We start from the raw sequence: 19,935 nt of genomic DNA on the forward strand, positions 1-19,935 counted from the left end.
CAGAGAAAGCTAGGGCTTGGAAGATTGCAAATCGTCTGGTTCAAAGGTCGTGTTCGTAAGGTACGTCCGTTGATAGCCCTAAAGTCATCTTCTAGGGTTTTGAGTTAGGTTTTTTTGTTATATTTCTCTGAAATTTACCCAACATCAAATTGTAACACTTCCTAAAAATAAACCAGCAAATTAAAACTCCTCGATTAAACTACCCTGCTACTTAAAAATTAGTCATCAATAAGAAGGTAATTTAATTAAATCCATGACCATGCAGAAGAACAGATAACAAATGCTATTTAGTGAGCATACCATTATAGTGGTGGCATTTGGATCCTTTGGCATAAGCATTTATTTTCCAACAGGTCCTCTGATCTTCACTTCGGATCCTTTGACGGAATTGCTAACAGTTCCAAACTAGTCTGAAGTAAAAAGGAAGTGAGTGTTTAAAAAAGTGCAGAGAGTGTAGTTGAAAAACAGGCAAAGTACAAGTGGTGTCTCTGAAATTTACCCTATAAACTTTCCCCCCAAGCATGCATTGAAGACACCAATCAAGATAGGATTCACTGAAAGTTTTGCCGCTAAGTATCCTCTCATTCTCTGTCTCCATGCTTGAAGCCTCTTCTCTATAAAAAAATGATATATATATATATATATATATATATATTTTTTTTTGGCAGACTAGTTCCATGCGTCAAGCATAAAAGGTAGGAGATGATATTTCTCGATTTGTTAAGGCTGGTAAACAAATTCGAGCTCAACTCAATCCTAGGCTTAATCTTTCGTGAATCAAATACTTATAAATCATTGAGGGAAAATGTCAAAACAATAACTGAAAATTATAAGGTTTCAAAAGCATCACTTGAAATTCTAAAAAATTTAACCGAACATTGGAAGAGTTCAAAAGTATCACTTAAACTATCGTCCTTTTTCGTGCCATGTAAGTATCTAATTATTTACAATTTTTCTTTGGGCATTTAGAATGAAAATCAAAACAGAATGAGTCCCTACAATTTCTAATAAATCTTTGGGGGCCTAATTTCTATTGGGCTTAAGCTCTAGTTGATCAACTCAAGTTTCCTAAAGGGAAAATGATGGCCCAGAACGTGTTTTTGATAATTAACTCGGCTGAACATGCGTAAATTTAACTCGGCTCGTTTGCACCCCTAATATTAGTTAGGGTTGCAACAAAAAAAAAGTAACCCCAATCGAAAAAATTAGCTTGGTTTGGCTTTTTCAGAATATTGGTCTGATTAATCTATCAATTTTTCAAATAGAATTGGATTGATTATGTGTTTTGTTTTTATTTTGGTCGAAGTAGAACCATATTAAACTGAGCCGAACCAATTCTTCTTACTGGGAGAATATTGAAAATCACTTTTCGACACAGTTTGAAAATTTTATTCACATCATTAGTACTGTTCCTTTCCATATCGGAGTAGACTGATAACAATTTACTCCTATTTTTACAACCAGTATGACGTACGATAAAAGAAAATGCGATTACCCCAAAAGCTCCGGGCTTAATTTTTATGTCTCGGCTTTTTAGGCCTTTCAGGATATTTGAGCTTTATTTGTTTTAATTTGGGCATTGTCAGGCCTATAGGGTGTGTTTTGGGCTTTGCGCTCAGGTGTTTGGGCTTGGCTTGTTTTTGGGCCTTGGCCTTTTTTCAACTTTTGTTTGGATCCCCCCTCCTCTCTCCCCTTACTTAATGTATCCATATCAAGTTTCTTAATAATTTTTTTGCCGTTTCAAAAAAGAGAAGCTCTGGGCATCCCCAATTAGAAAGATGGGTCGAAGGAATAAGGCGCGAGTCCACAATCAAGAATAAGAAAGCTAATTGTTCGAGCACAATGCATGAAACAAGGTTCGAACTGAAGATATTAAGGAAAAATAAGAGCCATAGGCTAGCGCCAGTGGCTAATAAATAGATAACGTCAAAAAATTTATTGTGAATTCTAAGTCCGGCGTGAATGACCTGTTTTTGACAGGACTCGTAAGCTAGTCCAAAGACCCCTTACTGCCATAACAAAAAAAGAAAAGAAAAAAGATAACGTCAAGCAAATCCACTTTGACTCCTGGAAAAAATTGTCACCTAACTTGATGAAGCTTCTAACTGTTGCTTACTAAGTTACAAGGAAGCTGCAAGTAGATCCTTTGCCCATGCTATTGATAACTTTGGGATGCTTGTTCAAATAATAGTTGTTTTGGGCTTGGGCTTCCATCTTCGTGGCTTTTAGCTATAACTTTTTGGGCCTTGGCCCTTTCTAACTTTTGGTTGGATTTCCCTCCTCCCTCTACCCTTATCAAGTTTCTTAATAAATTTTTTGCCGTTTCAAAAAAAAAAAAAGAAGCTCCGGGCATCCCCAAAAAGATGGGTCGAAGGAATAAGGCGCGAGTCCACAATCAAAAGAATAAGAAAGCTAATTGTTGGAGCACAATGCATGAAACAAGGTTCGAACTGAAGACCTCCGATTAAGGAAAGATATGAGCTGTAGGCTAGCCCCAATGGCTAATAAATAGATAACGTCAAATTTTTTTTTGTGAATTCTTAGTCCGGCGTGAATGACCTGTTCTTGACAGGACTCGTAAGCTAGTCCAAAGACCCCTTACTGCCATAACAAAAAAATAAAAGAAATTAAAAAGATAACGTCAAGCAAATCCACTTTGACTCCTGGAAAAAATTGTCACTTAACTTGATGAAGCTTCTAACTGTTGCTTACTAAGGGGCTGTTTGATAAAACTGAAAACTGAAACTGAAAGCTGAAAAATTAAGTACTGGAAACTGAATGCTGAAATTTTTAAGCTGAAAAGCTGTTTGATAAATATATTAAGTACTGAATTAAAAAAATGATGAATTAATTTTGTTCCAATTCTATCTTAATTTACTAACGATCACAATATACTTTTGGTAATGGTGGTGGAGTGGTGGAGGTAGTAGGAGTGCTGGTAGTGGAGTGGTGGTGGTGTAGTGATGGTAGTGGTGGTGGAGTGGCGGTGGTGGAATGGTGGTAGGAGCGGTGGTGTGTGGTGGTGTATTGGTGGTAGTGGTGGAGGGGGGGTGGGGGTGGTGATGTGGTGGTGGTGGGGGGGGGGGAGTGGTGGAGCTGGTGGTGGTGGTGGTGGTGGTAGTGGAGGAAGTGGTGGTGGTGGTGGTGGAGTGGTGGTGGTGGTGTAGTGATGGTAGTGGTGGGGGAGTGGCGGTGGTGGTGATGGTGGTGGAGTGGTGGAGCGGTGGTGGTGGTGGTGTAGTGATGGTAGTGGTGGTGGTGGTGGTTGTGGTGGTGGTGGAGCTGGTGGTGGTGGTGGTAGTGGAGGAAGTGGTGGTGGTGGAGTTGGTGGTGGTGATGTGGTGGTAGTGGAGGGAGTGGTGGTGGTGGTGATGTGGTGGAGGAGGGGTGGTGGTGGTGGAGGTGGTGGTGGAAGTGGTTGTGGTGGTGGTATGACGGTTGAATGTAAGTACACAAAAATTCAGCCAGAATTAAGTAGCTCAAAGCTACTTAATTTTTTTCAACTTTTTAGCCTATATTTTAAGTGGTACTTAATTTGTTAAGTAATATGAAATGTGGTTATCAAACCTACTGAATCACTTATTACTTAATTGATTCAATATTAAGTGCTGAATTTAGGTTATCAAACAAGCCCTAAGTTACAAGGAAGCTGCAAGTAGATCCTTTGCCCATGCTATTGACAACTTTGGGATGGCTTTGCTTGTTCAAACAATGGTTATTTTGGGCTTGGGCGTCCCTCTTCGTGGGTTTACCAGTTGTTAGTGTCTAGTGGCTCTAGACTACGGGCCAATTTAAGACTGGGCCAGACCTCTCAACCATATCAGTCTGTTCGGGTTATTCGGCCCAGGCTCGGGCTCGGGCCTAGATATTGGAATACGTTATGTCTCCGTCCCAAATTTCATGTACATTTTTCGGCGTGCATGTCATTTGTAAATTACTTATATAGTTAATATAAATAATTAAGATCTACTCACTCCGTCTCAAATTGAATGTCAATTTTTAATATTCGTGTCAATTTCAATTCCTTATACGTTTTAATATGGATCTATAAAAAAATGCAATATGAATCTTGTTTGATAGTTTTCGATTAGTTCTATTATATAAAGTTTTCAAACTCATAAAAAACATTATAGATTGAAAGATATAAGTGATGAAAAATGACATGATTTTCAAAAATTGTCATCCTTTTTGAGACGGAGAGAGTAACAAATAAGGTATAAACAATTTTTTGAGATGTTCATAAGGGTGATACAGGACAAGAAATTTGGGACGCAAAGAGTAACTAGGACGTCTGTCAACGTGTATGTCACATAATGCTCTTTCCTTTTTGAGAAAAAAAATCCCAAAATTCCAAGTCAGCAACTTATATTCTTCTTCCCTCCCTATTCATTTTTCCACTCGAATTTACATGCACTTTATGGCGTTGAAAGTAATATTCTCTGGTGGATATATATATGGAGTACTGAGTGGTAAAAAAATCCCAAATCTTCATATCCATTTTTCTTTAGAGAGAGAGAGAATACTAATGGACTCGAGAAGTTGGATTCCATAACTAAACCAAAAAATAAAAGAAAAAATAAAAGAAAAAAAAGCTGGATTCCATTGTTCCATCTTTGAAAAAAGAGAAAAAGAAATTGGCATAGTCGATGCATGCCATAGGAGAAAGAAAGGTTGAGATTTGCCGTCCAAAAGAGAAAAAGAAAGGAAGAAAGAAAGGTTGAGATCCAAAGGTCCAAAAGCTAACCGTGATACTTGCACATATGTTTTTGCATATATCTTGCACATACATTTTCAGTGGGCCCATATCGGGATCTCACAAAATGATCCGAACCGCTCATATTTTTTAAAATATTTGTTGGAGGGTTTCTGTAAAAATCAGCTTCAACGGATATCGGTAAGGACTTTCTTAGAATTCGTAGGGCAAAACAGAATGATTCGTCCTACGATTTCTGAGAAAGCCATTACCGATATCCGTTGAAACTGGTTTTTTTACAGGAACCCTTCAAAAAATATTTCAAAAAAGATGAGCGGTTCAGATCATTTTGTAGGACCCCGATATGGGCCCCACAAAAATGTATGTGCAAGATATGTGCAAAAACATATTATTGTGAGTATCATTACTGTTGAATAATTTGGGGCGATGTTTGTTTTTAAAAGTTGCAGTTTAAATTAAGTAATCCCCCATTTGAAAGTGATTAATTAGCCAGAAAGGATTAATTTACATGCGCTATCAACTAACCATAAACAGACAAAATTGGAGTGTAATTACCTACCAAGCACAATGCTTGTTCAACTGGTCCCCCACCTCCGTGTGAGGTTCTCCCATGTGGGTAGGGTAGGGTAAGGGGGACTGATAGATACCAAATCTACCACACATTTCTGTGGCAACATGTATGATCCCATGGAAACGTGCAATGGACATGATATTATTATTTCCAATGCATCTATCTAAAATATGACTGATTAGTAATTCTTTATCGGTTTGGAACGGTGGTTCCATTGACGTGTTGTGCCCAACACCTTAGATTTTGTTTAGAACTAATAAATGAGGGAAAAGAAAAGGTGAGAAAAATTTCACTATTCACAAAACTTGAATTCTTTATTTTCTTTCCTCTTTCTCTCCATTCCACACAATTGGAGGAATTTTTTAACTCTCATTTATTTTCTCTCACTTTCCCTAAGTAAAATTACTATTTTTTGCTTAAAAGTGGTTATTTCTCAAAATATTTGGGTAAAAGTAATTTTTTTTAAAACTTTTTCGATTGAGACGAATCAATAATTCTCAAAAATTTGGTGCAAAACTAACAAACGCGATTTTTTTTGCAAATAAGCTTCAAATTAATAATAAGATGAAATCAAATAACTATGAAGACAATAAAGAGAAGGGTGAATCGAGACCGTTGTAAATTGAGAGAGGCTTTCAATTATTGTAGGAAAAATATAGCATAAAAATGTTTGTACACTGCACTTGCCAACCCACTCTCTCGATATTTAATTCTCACTTTTTATCAAAATGTTTAAATTTATTCCGCCTATTTCCAATAATATTTGATTTAATGAACCGAATTTTTGAGGTGTTACACTTTCAATCCTCAATCTAGCTATCGTTTTAATTTCCAATCCTCACCCTCACGAATTTTAGTAATTTAGAAAGATATTTTCTCGCTCTTGCTCCAGTTTTCGCTCAACTCATACACATTATATGACGTCGTGACGACTTATCATGTACTGTATTATCATCTCTTTGAAGATAGTGGACGGTGTCTATCAGCCTACGTTCTAGAAGGATTGGGGCAGGCCATCTGCCTTTTTAGGTTTCAAATATATGCATAAAGATGAAGTGATGAAATTGATCAAACTAAAGGGGTAGTTAGCTGTCCAATTTTTTTTTGCTCGGCAGTTAGCTGTCCAATTTCATCTACCTAGTTGTTGGTTGTGAAAGTATTCCACAATACTTAATGGAATGGGAGGGACAGTAGTGCACCAGCCGAGCGTCCATCTCGGTGCGGACAGCTTGAATTTAATCCGAGCTTCTACAAATCCTAGCCGTCTATTGTTCGGATGAAAATCTGAGCCGTTCATTGCCGATCGAGATGGACGGCCGGAGTGACAGCACTACCTGTATAGTGCAGGGGGTGTACTACAGCACCCCGAGTATACACTGACGGTTTAAACCCCCTTCTTCTTCTTTTTCCTTAATAACAAGGTGTACAGTTTTAACTAAATAGACACTGTTGTGTATTTGTTAATTACCAATCAAACTTTAGTGGTGTCCATCACAACAAGAGCTTCGCTAGCTTCAGTTTATTAGATGGAGTAGTATTATGTATATATCGAGCCGAGTAGGTTGTTCGATCGATCTTAAAAATTTGAATATCAAAAGAAAATTCTTCGAAATTAATTTGTTATGCAACAAGCCAATCATACGTGAGTCGAACTTGAATATATAACCTGTTTCTTTAGGCCGTTAGTCCATTATAATTTGGAAGATGGGTGCATGAGAAAGTTAGAGCGCGGTCTACAGCAATTTTTCTTGATACCCGAGTCTAGCTGCGAGGAGAGAAAGGATGGCCTACACTTATCTCCCACATAAAATTCATTTGGCCTATGTTTGGAAAAATCAGCAAGTGCTTTTACAATCACGCCACTGCGATGTGTTGGGCCCTCTACTATTACACACTCATGAAGAGCTCATGTTTAAATGTATGGGCCGCAGATTTGGAGGCGAGCCTAGGGTTTTGAGAATCACATGTGATTGCGTTACTGAACCACTGCTCCAATACTCTCCCTAAATTATTTGTCTGGTGTTTTTTTTTAAATTTTTAAATTTTTTGTTTAGCTTTTAGTTGTAACTTTTGAGATTGATCATTCACCTCGATGAGAGGATACAAAATGTATAAAAATATAGAGCGAAGTTCAAAAAGTTCATATAAGATGACAAAAATACCTCCCAAAAAAAAAAAAAAAACTACTAGCGGTTTGGTATTTTTTCGTATTTAGTGAACTTTTTATTTGTTTTTTGTCATAATTTTTTTATTTTTTAGACTTATCTTGTCGAGATAGATAATTAATTCAAAAAATATAAAGTGAACGGAAAAAAATTCAGAAAAATACCAAAACAAAAAACACACTAAAAAAAATTAGGGAGAATGGACGACGACTCCTATGTTTGGGGCTAAAGTTTAGCTGTGAATCCCTTTCCCATGGAAGCTCATGCAAATCATGCTGCCAAACTGAATAATATCTACCTTTTGAAAAATCTTGCCGCTTTGTTTATTGTTTCTTTGTTGGTGGAAATTTCAATGTCAATATCTATTGTCATGACTCATCTTATCATATGCGTAAAGAAAATTCTTTGAATGAGAAAACGGAGACCGTTGATCTAAAGTGGCTTCTAGCTTGCTGAATAAGGCGTTTGAATTATTGGACCCCAAAAAATAATGGAAGAATTATGCAGCAACTTGGGTCCAACATTTGGCCAAGCAATTTAAAAGAAAGGACCATCTGTGTGGACCATGACATATATGCATTTGAACGCTCAACTGCTCCCCCTGATTTTCTTGTTTGGCAGCTGTCTCCGTCGGATGCCCTAAGGGTATGTTTGGTTCGATGAAATGGAATTAACAATGGAATGAAATTGGAGAAAATGAGATTAGAATATCTTTTCTATTCCCAAGTATGGTTGTGCGTAGAAATATTCATTCTCATCCTCAATGGAATGATGTGGCAATAGTAGTTTTTTAAGTGGAAATAGTCATTTTTGGCGTGGAAATAGTAATTTATAGAGTGATAATAGTGAATCTTGGAGTGACACTAATAATTTTGGCCATTCCATAGAATGACCATTCCAATGTTGATTCTATTGAACCAATCATACCCTAATGTAAGGCCCTTTTTCACCAAGTTTTTTAATTTTTGAAGTATTTATTTTTTGCTTTAGGAGATAGGTCATTCTCTCACAATACATCACCTTCAATTAAAAAAAAATAAGCACTTATTTTAATTAGTGGAAAAGTTTCAAAAAAGTGTATTCTCCTATTTTATTTTGTACATTGAAGGATAAGATTCTATTTTGCGCACTCCAAGGGCCGGATACTTCAAAATTTATTATGATATCATTTTTTTTCGCATTTTGTTATTATCTTAATGGTATACTAAAAATTCTTCAAACACTGAATTACTTTTCTATAGGGATAACATAGAAATATGTCAAACTTGAAGACAAAGAGAGAGAGTGAAAGAATATGAAGGGTCCTTTAATAATTGGAAAGTCCGATGGGGCACCTAAAATCTTACAAATCTTCAAATTTCTTATAGTTTGACATTTGAAGATTATGTTGGAGATGCTCTTAGCTAGGAAATTTCAACCACAGTTTTTTATTTCTTCATTTTCAATTGTAATTTTCATACAATATCGGTTACAATTTTGGTTGGTGTCGAATTTATATCTCCACCACGTCGTACATTTAAATCTAAGGAAAAATGTTACCCACATGCAATCCTTAGGATGGTGAATAATGTGTAATAGGTTGTATTTAATTGTACCCCCAAATTGTTGGGCATTTTATCTCTAGGTTGAGAAAATAGAAAGTAATTCCCACAAAGTCTCTTCTAATTAACAAAACACTAAAATCCTATGAAAGTGCCTAAAATCCTAAATACTGTAAGTGCCTAATCTCTAGTGCACCCTATAAAAGTGTCTAAACCCCCGGGTACCTTATAAAAATGCCTAAACCCCTAGGGTACCCTATAAAAATATTTAAATCTAAACCCTAGGGCTCTATGAAAGCACCTAAACCCTATGGTACCCTAAATCTTAGAGTATTCTAAAACCTAAAACCTTAAGGTACCCTAAAACCCTAGGGTACCGTAAGATTTTAAAGTATACAAGGGTACTAGGGTACCCACTAGGGTACCATAAAACCCAAGCATACTCTAAAATCCTAAGGTGACACTTCTATTCCATAAACAGTAAGTCTACTAGTACAGAAAATTGGTACAGATTTTTTGTACAGATTTGTTGTGGGGCCCACTACGGGTCCCACACAAATAATCCGAGCCGTTCATTAAATGTAAAACAGTTTTTCAAGGGCCCCCGCAAAAAATCAGTTCAATCCGATACTTATAGATGCTCGATCCAATCATATAATGTTTTATTATCCGGGAATCTAAATCAAAAGTTAAATGATTGGATCGAACATCTATAAGTATCGGATTGAACTGATTTTTTGCGGGGGCCCTTGAAAAACTGTTTTACATATAATGAACGGCTCGAATCATTTGTGTGGGATCCGTAGTGGGCCCCACAACAAATCTGTACAAAAAATCTGTACCAGTAGACTTATCCTTCCATTAATGGTAAATGCATTTTTGTAAAAGTAGACCTAGTGGTAATTAAGTGTTCCATCTCTCCTTAATGGAAATTAAGTGTCACTTTTCTGTACTTAAAGGTAAAAATCTCCAAATGTGGTACCCACAAAGAAACTGGTGAATTTTGACTAGTTTTGTCAATTGTGGAAAAGACGAAGAAATTAGCAAATTGTACCCTCCGAATCTTAGACAAAGAAATTGGAGAAATTTTTTTGTTGAATTAAGAAACTAAATTGCTGGTGCTGAATTTTTCTTCCGTTTTGTCAAACGAAATACCGAGGGTTGTTGAACTCAGTCATGCATGGGTAGGGCATACGCACATGCAAGCTTTTAAGTGTTCCAGCTCGATTTGTTCAAAATTATGTAAGCTTATTCTTGTTTATGAAGCTCAAGCTCAGCTCAGCTCAAACTCGAGTTGAACAAATATAACAAAGCCGATCTTGAGCTAGCTCAAAGTACTATATAAAATAAATGAAGTAGTGTAAAATTACTACATATAATATGAATACCAAATTTTACGGATATATATATCTCCAAAAATTTGAATCTTCATGTTGGCTTGATTATTTTAGTTAACATATATAAAAAGATACAGTTTTTAAACGTATGTTGACTTGATTAATTTTTCTAGTAAATAATGATAAAAGATCATAGTTTTTAGCCGCCAACCAAAGAGGAGTATTTCTCAGGTTCCATACATAAGGATAAGTATTTTATAAAAAACATTACACCATTTTCATGACAAAGAGAAGATATTATAATAAATGCTTCAGGAAAGGAAACCATTTGGATATGGGTAAACTACACTTTGCACCCCCACACTTTACCTTGGGTGTCACTTTGCCCCATGAACTTTGAATTGTACTTTTCAAGCCCTCAAACTTTCTATCAAGTGGCAATGTCCCCCTTGTCATTAGATACCGTTAGAAAAAATATCGATTCAGTAATAATACTCCTTCCGTCCGGATTTAATTGTCCCTAGTTCTATTCTAACCGGCTAAAAAATGGGTTATATTTTTTAATCCGTAGTGAATTTCATATCGAATATAGATCTTGTTTGATAGATCTCGATTAGTTCTATAATACAATGTTTTTGAAATCACGTAAAACATTATAAATTGGAAGATATAATCGATTGAAAAATGACACAAATTCTAAAAAAGGACTATTAAATCCGGACGGAGGGAGTAGCTTCAACAAGTTTAATTAACATGCAAAACATTGAATTCTTAGACAAAATTGGATGTTTTGTGAACGCCCTTATCTATATTCGATTGAGTTGATTTTTTTCAGGAACCCTAAACAAATTTTTTTGCATAAAATAAGTGGCTCCGATAATTTTTGTGGGACTTAAGATGGGTTCCAAAGCCATCTGTGCTTGAGGTATGTACTCTTCTGATAAGCCACAATAGTGAAAATAAATGAGACTTATCCCTCTCGTTTTGTCACACTTGCATGTCCATACTCGTTTGATTTCATTGATATGGCGCGAAATGTGTGATTTTAGTGCATACAGGTAAATCATGGAAATAAGGTGCATTCAGAAGCTTTGGATGATTCCAAGTGTGTCAAAAGGACCCGAGGCTGATAAACACCCAGTAATGCATGTTCTTAGTGCTTAAGTCCTTAGTTTTATCATATTTACATTTATAAGTTAGTGTTTTTTTGATATTGCACGTAAGGTGTGTTTTTAGTGCTTGTAGGTAAATCGTGTGAATAAGGCATGTTTTGACGCCATGGATGGTCCAAGTGCGTCCAAGTACCCGAGGAATTAAGGAAGATCCTATCGGCCCCTGAAAATCTGTCTAAGTATGAAAAAATGACTTTTCGAAAAAATATCAATTTTTGAGATAAAAAATAGCGATAATTGATCCTTGAATTTTTCTAAGAGCAACTTCAAATTTGCAAGGTTTTATTCGAAGAGCAAGGTCATGTTTTGAGCCATTTCTTCGATAGAACAGTATGTTGTTTTCTGTTTTACACTAAAAGCTGGGGGTCAACATTTTGATTGAATTGAAATCGCAAAATTCTAGTAATGCCATTGTTTCCAAATGGGGGATACTTCCTTATTTTCATTAAATAAAATAAAGTAAAGAAAAGGTAAAAAAAATGTTTAAAATGTAGTCTTTACAGGGAATGAAAATAAAATGCTGTGAAAGCTGTTTGGTGCTGTGGAAGTTGCTGGGAGTTGTGAAGCTGGTGCTAAAGGCCTCGGTATCAATACCAAAGCAGCAGAGGTATTGTTATCGAGTGTGTTAAAGGAAACGACTTAGTGAGCTCGGTACCGAGGGCCTTCAGAGCAGAATTTTTAGGGCATCTTTGAAATATTCTGTGCACGAAATAAGGGCTTGTATAAATTTCCTGTGATGTCACAAGGATAGAATATAGTAACCTAGATTTTACGAAAATGATATTGGTACCGACGGGGTTGGTACCAAAATCGTAGGGACGGCTGAGTCGGGCCGTCTCCGGCCACCGGACGGCCAATCTAAGCCGTCCAAAAATTTTATAAAAAAAAAATGAGGGGCTCACGCGGGAATCAACGGCATCCGAGGTGTGTAGGGTGCTTGATCCGAGCACCCATTTTTCATGTATATATACGTGTTTGATCCGAGCACCCCTTTTCGTGTATATATGCGTATATATATACACAAAAAATGGGTGCTTGAATCAAGCACCCTACACATCTCGGATGCTGTCACGCTCTGGATTTTCAACATAATAATAATAGCATTTCCAATAAAAATCCTTTGCAATAGTTGATAAGCACCCAATAATGCATATTCTTGGTTCTTTAGTTCTCTAGTATGTTGTGTTTGTACATATATGTTGTCGTTTTTATGCGATATTGCATGTAAGGTAGGTTTTTATGTATTTCAGGTAATTCGTATAAATAAGGCGCGTTTGAACGCCAAGGAATGCTCCGGGTGCAACCAAGTACTCAAGGCCACGTGCCACCCCGTTGTGGTGCATTGAAGATGGTTTGGAGGTTGCTCAGGTCACCCAAGGGTCAAGGGAATTGAAGGAGAAGTGAAGATTTTACCAAAGCAATTCACCTTCCGACCAGCTGAGGGTAGAATTGTCATAACTTTTGATGTACAAACTACTTTTGATCCAAACCACTTGGGTTAGAGAGTAAACTCGACGAGCTTTCCAACGGTCTAAAGAACACCTAAATCCGAGTTCGGGAGTGTCCGGAGCGTGCCTGTGAAGTTTGCCCAAAAATCTATCAAGCGGGTACCAGTACTGGGAGTTGCCCATTACCAGTACTGGGTGTCCAGAGGTCAATTTTCCAGCCCGTTGAAGCCTGGTACCAGTACTGGGAGTTGCCCAGTACCGATACTGTCTGGAAAAATCTTTAGGTTTTTGTTATCTTTTTCAATCTTCCATTTATGAAATATTTTGGAGACTTTTTGATCCTTTGTAACTTAACTTTAGAGCCCTATAAATAGGCTTGTATGCCTTTTATAAAAAGGATGGCCATTTCTAGTATTTTTTAGGCCTATGTCTTTCTTTTTCTTCCTAGGACTCCATTGTTAGTCTTTCAAGCTTTAGAGTGTATTTCCTTCAAGAACTCCTTAAGGTAATTGTATTATGTTATTTTCTCGCTTATTAATGTTGTAGCTACGCTTTGGATCTTTGCTTAAATCAAGTTTTTTTTTTCTTCGGTTAAATCTTTTGCTCCGTTTTCTTACCATGTCTAGTCTTTTAGCTATGTGTGAGTAGTCGATAAGGCTTGGCCATGGGGTAAATAACACCTTATGATTTCGATTAATCTTGCCTTTCTCAACTTAAGACTTGAGGTTTGGTTTGGAAATGTGCGTGGTTCGCCTTTTATGTAACAAAACTTGCAGATATTAATCTCCGGTGATCATGTGCTTGCTCACACGATTTCAAGAGCTATGTCTCGGTTCGTGTTTGCCAAAAGAACCAAAGAACTTGCTCGTTTTCCAAACTATGCTTCTAGTTCATGACCTTGATATTTAGTTTGAATGCAAGTCTTGGCGTTGTTAATCTCCGGTGATCATGTGCTTGCACACATAGTTCCGGGAGCGATGTTACGCCTTGTGTTTAGCTTGTTATTCAAACTCTATATCAAGTCTAACCATTTTCATAGCTAAATCCTCCGGTTGATAGCCTATGCCGTGCGATTCAACCGTGTTTTCAAAGAAAAAGGTTGGATGGCCTAAGTTATGAGTGTTAAGAACTTCTGTGCCTTGCCGCTTTTAAATCTTAGTTAAAACTCATTTTATAGTATTTTTCATAAGGGCATTTCTTATCTTTCAAAGGAAAACTAAAAGTTGGCCGCCTAAACGCCACAAACCCTTACATCTACAAATCCGAACAAGCTATATTCGAGCTCCCTGTGGATCGACTCGGACTTCCTCGCTATACTATGCACATCTTTAGTTGTAATCCGGTTAATAAATAATTGAATGTGACGGCCGTTTGGTAAACATCAACGACTACCAAATCGGCTCATCAATAGTACATCATAATACCCCAAAATGCTTCTCATAATTCATTCGAGAGAACAATCAAGTTTAGAAGTTTACAATAATGGCACTCCGGCCCCAAATTTCATAATTAAGCAAAAGACGACAGGTTTAGAGATTACATGATTTTTAAGTCAAAAGATTAGCTCAAAATTACAATTACATCTCTCAAAAAAATTTGACAAAGATGTCAAGGTAATTCTTTTGTGTTAGCTTTCAAAATGATGAAGTCGTATGCACATCAAGCACTCCATATCAATACCCTTGAGGTGTACCTAAAAATAATAATAGGTTGAGTTACACTAACCCGGTAGGAAAAATCTCTACAAACTTTATATGCAAACGAGAAGATTTGAACGCCAAGGAATGGAGTCTAAGACAACAAAGAGAATGCAACTAGTACAATTTCGTGAAGGGAACTCAAGACTCAAGGGGCACTTCATTTGTCATTAACCAATCCAATCTATTAGCCATCTTTCCGGTGTCCTTATCGTTTAAACCCCATCTCGCACACTTCTACATTCAATGACATACATTCCAGGTTTTAAGGACCCCGTACATCTCCCGTTGATCTCCAATATGAGCTCAAGTAACTCTTCCTCCATTATCATGCCGCATAGTGAGCTTAAGAGATTTTCCGGATCGTAGGGCCCCATATACCCATAATACATTTCCGGGTCTTAGGGCCCCATATACCCATAATACATTTTATCGTACATGTTTCCAAGACTCTAATTTGTAGAATGTAACATATACCCATAACACATTTTATCGTACATGTTTCCAAGACTCTAATTTGAAGAATGTAACATATACCCATAATACATTTCATCGTACATGTTTCCAAGACTCTAATTTGAAGAATGTAATTAATGAGGGTCATCGATGATAAGTAAATGGCTCACATACCAACTCATATTCCCATTTTATTTCCAAACTCGTTATCTCAATTTACTCCTCGTACAGTCGTACTACAAGGTATCACGTGTCAACTCCTCGTGTTACATGTATGATTTTCCATCCTTCTATCTAACAATAAAGCCTATCAACACGCATATGGTTCAACGAGCTCACATTGTCTATTTTAACATTTCATAATACCATTATTAGTTAAACGAACACGCGGTCAAGGTGTTGGAACAATACTCATTTTATGTGATACTAGAACTCTACACAACGAGAGCCAACAATGAGAATAATCAAGGAATCATTGGAATGCAAGTAACTATGCTTTAGAGTGATATAAAGGAGTTAGAAGTGTGTTAGAAATGAATATAAGTCACCCGGAATCAAAGCATTGAAGGAGAGGATAAGTGCAACAAAAACTACCTTTAAGCCATAGGTATCGGTACCCAAGAAAAATGGTACTAGTACCAAAATGTCACAAATCCTCACAGTTGAAGTGGTACCGATACCTTGAAAAATAGGTATCGGTACCAGAGTCAAAATTTGGTCCTTTTAACAAAGAGATACCGGTACCTTAAAAACTTGGTACCGGTACCAAGGCACTTCAAGCAGATTTCTGCAGATTTCAATCGAATCAACAGCCAACTTCAAACAAGGATTCAAGCACGAATTATGCACCAAATCAACTCAAGAACATATAAAGAGAGTGAGAAATCCCTACCTCAAAGATCGAAAGCCCAAGATCGAGCCCGAACAAGCCCTAGAACTTCAAACTCCGAACCAAGCCCAATACGGGTCACCGAGCTCCTACCAATGCGGTTCAAGCTCTAATACGCACAAGGATGGAAGATTGGAAGGTGTATTGTATGGGTTTTGAGCTATGTAGTGACTTATTGAGTGAGAGAGAGGTATATATAGAGAGAGCCGGGAGAGGGGTGAGAGGCCGGGAGATTGAGAGAATGAGAGGAGTAAAAACACTCCTCTACACACACACCCATTCATATATATACCCATATAAACACAAATTGCACTTGTACCCTCCCACAAATAACTTTATCGCATTAACCCCAACTCAATTAAACTCAACAAATTTTCCTCATTTATACTATCAAATAAACCTTTTAATAATTTCTGAAATTACGGGTCCTTACACCTTTCCCTCTTTAAAGAAATTTCGTCCTCGAAATTTTCTAAATTAAGCTTTACCAAACATGCAAAACACATATATACGCCTCAACCGTAACACTATTCATCATGCAACAATTTGATAATCAAGAAAATCTACGTCAAATTCACATCGACCAAACCGAAACAAATGCTGATATATCTTTCTAACTTCGTCCTCCCTTTCCCACATAAATTCACATTAACAGTATAGTATTGCCTCTCAAAACTTGGCTACGCAAATCTAGGATACGTATCGGATCCTAACCTTAGGACACGTCGGCTTCTAACTCAACTTCGGACCTCTCTAACACATGTAATGGAATCGTTTCATACTTCCTCAATACCTATGTATTAAAATGCATCAAGAATACCCGATAGTCTAATTGACTTCCCGCGACTTCCATCTAGAATGGGCGGTGATCAATCGCCTCTTCCAACTGGATTTTGTCGGTTGTCGCCTGGGCATTCGAAAGAAACGTACCATATCCGATACATAACATATTCTTCAAACGATAAAAGCACCCTCTTTTTCTGCCTCAAACGAAACGAACCTCAACGCGACGATACTTTACGAAATACATCCTCCCACTTCGAATGAAAAAGGGTATCAACAATGGTCAACACCGTCCTTCGGTTATCAAAAACGGAACAAGTAAGCTCCAAAACTCAGACAACACTGATCAAGAACTCAAAGAACAGGGACGAGGCATCCGGAATCCAAGGAACACATGAAATCTTTAAAATCGCTAGGCAACCAACTCAACGTACCAATTCCGGGATAATATGATGAACTTAGAAATAACCGATTATAACCTTCTTATTGCTCCATAAGCCAAATGAGTTTGTGAACAACCTTTTACAAATGATATATTTCAATACTGAGGACAAACACATAGCAACAGGACAACCCACTAAGTACAACCCACTAAGTAAATGAACTGATTTAAGATTGACAATGTGTCCAATACCAAAGATAAACAAAGCTTCTAATAGAGTGGAATTGAGCAATATAAAATGAGTTTTGCGCCTCAAAAAATAGACTAGTAGCTGCAATGATGAAATCCAAATCGACCAATGAAATCTAGACATGCAAAAATGATGCGAAGCGAAAACGAGTTCAAATCACATAACTTTAAGATTGAAGGATCATCACAAACTGTGATGCCAAAATAGACAACAATAGTAACAAGGTCCGCATTTAACAATACAAATGAATTTGCACAACATGAAGCATGTGATATTTTCTTTTTGAAGTGGCTACAAACTCAATGCACCAACTCTCCACAACAAACCCAAAAATCTGGAAAAGTTAACTTCAATTTTCCTACCACTCCACAAGTCTAGGAAACGAGTGCATACGTTTTGGCAAAGAGTATCCTGATACAAGTGACGAGCACAATGCAGACGATAGGGTCAAAACTGATAAAAGACGCATAACCAAACTTAAACCAGTATCTGAAGGTGCATGACTCTTGATAGTCCGGAACGAAACAGTATAGAATAAACCATGTACCTCCAAGGTTGAGGACTATATCAGATTTTTTTAAACGTCCGAAAGAGGCCACAATCGCAACAAGATTTGAATTTGATGACACAAAAGGATACGATGTCATTAAAGACGTCACTATTAGCTTAGCTATAATAGATAAAGGCCGTAATAGCAGAGATCAAATGAATAGCAACTGCAAACTAAGAAATTTGTAACCATAGCAATGAAATTCCAATTTGACTAGCGAGATTTTATACTATGAATCATAACATAACGAGTAGAACAAGAGTGTGAGACTAGAAATATTCATTGATTTCAAAAGCGGGTATGCCAAAATCAATAGTAGATACACCACATGAGATCTCATAACAAGGATCCGAATAGCATAAAGTAGCATTAGAAATGATCGTGTGGTAATTGATGCAGATGTCAAAATCTATTCAAGCCAATGGACAAATGACTTCATGGATAACTAACTCAGATACTAATTTCAATCAAGGTTCAACTAGACCATAGAGAAAAGAGTAGTAAAAGAAAATTTCGGATGGAGACACGCTCAACATATAGACCAATCCTTTCTCAAGACAAGAACAAATTTTGCCTCACATGAGACACATAGTCTAAGGACGAAATGACAACCTGAAATAGCAAACTCATAGCCTTGGCAAGATGCTATCTGGAGGGGTTACTCAACAACACATATGGTCTAGAAATCCTCGGAGTTCAAATTCAAGTCAAAGGAAAGATGCAAATCACAGAAAGTTGACATGTTACCAAATCGAAAGAATCCTAGCAAAGGATTAAACAAGAGAGAAGAAATTACCCCACACATATGGTGTCTCTGAAGCCTGAGAAATGGTAGGACTCGCTCCTCGCTCAATGTATGACCCCTGACCCGAAGTAGACTGGAACTGTGAATGACGTCGAACAAAACTCTGCCCTGGTCTCACTGAACTAGGCCCACTATGCTCTCCTACTTTCTGAGGGATCTTCTTATAAGATGATCAGGTGCACCGCAAATGAAACATGCTTTCCGTTGTTGTGTACACTGAGCACGAAAGTGACCTGACCGTCCGCACCGATGACACACAATTTGTGATTTGACAAAAACTCCATGACTTCCTGATGAAGTAGGTGGTCCAAAACTTTGCTGAACTTGCAATGATTTAGGTGGTTCCCGTTGTCTCTTCCTCCCTTGGCTCTCAGAACTTCCTGAAGGCAAACTTGCACTAGCGGTCGGTTGCTTAGGTTTCCACACTTCCACATCTCCATGTGTACCTATCGAAATCTCAACACTCCTCGCACACCCGACAATCTCAGAAAACTTCCCAATACGCTAACTTACTACCAACAGCTTGACAGACAAATGCAACCCCTTCTCAAAGCGCCTACACTTCGTTTCTTCTGTCGCCATCAATTCTGGTGCAAAACGTGATAAAGATTGAAATTTTACAGCATAATCGGAGACGGTCATATATTCTTGCTCTAGTTTCTCAGATTGTTCTCTAAGTTGCTCGCGACATGTTTCCGAAAAATATTGATTCCCGAAGAGTTCTTCAAACTCAGTCCAAGTCGGGTTCTCTACATCTAGTTCATTTGTTCGATTCATCGCTCTTGCCATTCTCCTAGCATTTTTTCTTGCTCCTAAAATTGATTCCCACCACTCATTCGCCTCACCGGTGAGTTGAATAGCCGCAATACTCACTCGTATGTCATCTTCTATAATCCTAAGAGCGTTAAAGATCTTACGAACTTGTGCAAGCCAATGGTCAGCCACAAGAGGATCGCTACTCTCCCCATCAAACTATGGTGGGTCCATACGGCGGAACGCCCTCATCGCTTCCATGGCACGGTCATTCGTGTTAGCCTTAAGTGCTGGATTCAAAAGGTTCGACTCTGCAAGTGCTGCTGCAATTTCCCTAGCAAGGTTACTCTCACGTTTCGGGGGCATCGTGCTACAATAATTAAAAAAAACAACACAATTAACATCAACATCAGCGACAACAA

This window comes from Rhododendron vialii, chromosome 12a (genome assembly GCF_030253575.1).
Source record: "Rhododendron vialii isolate Sample 1 chromosome 12a, ASM3025357v1".
NCBI classification, from domain to species: Eukaryota; Viridiplantae; Streptophyta; class Magnoliopsida; order Ericales; family Ericaceae; genus Rhododendron; species Rhododendron vialii.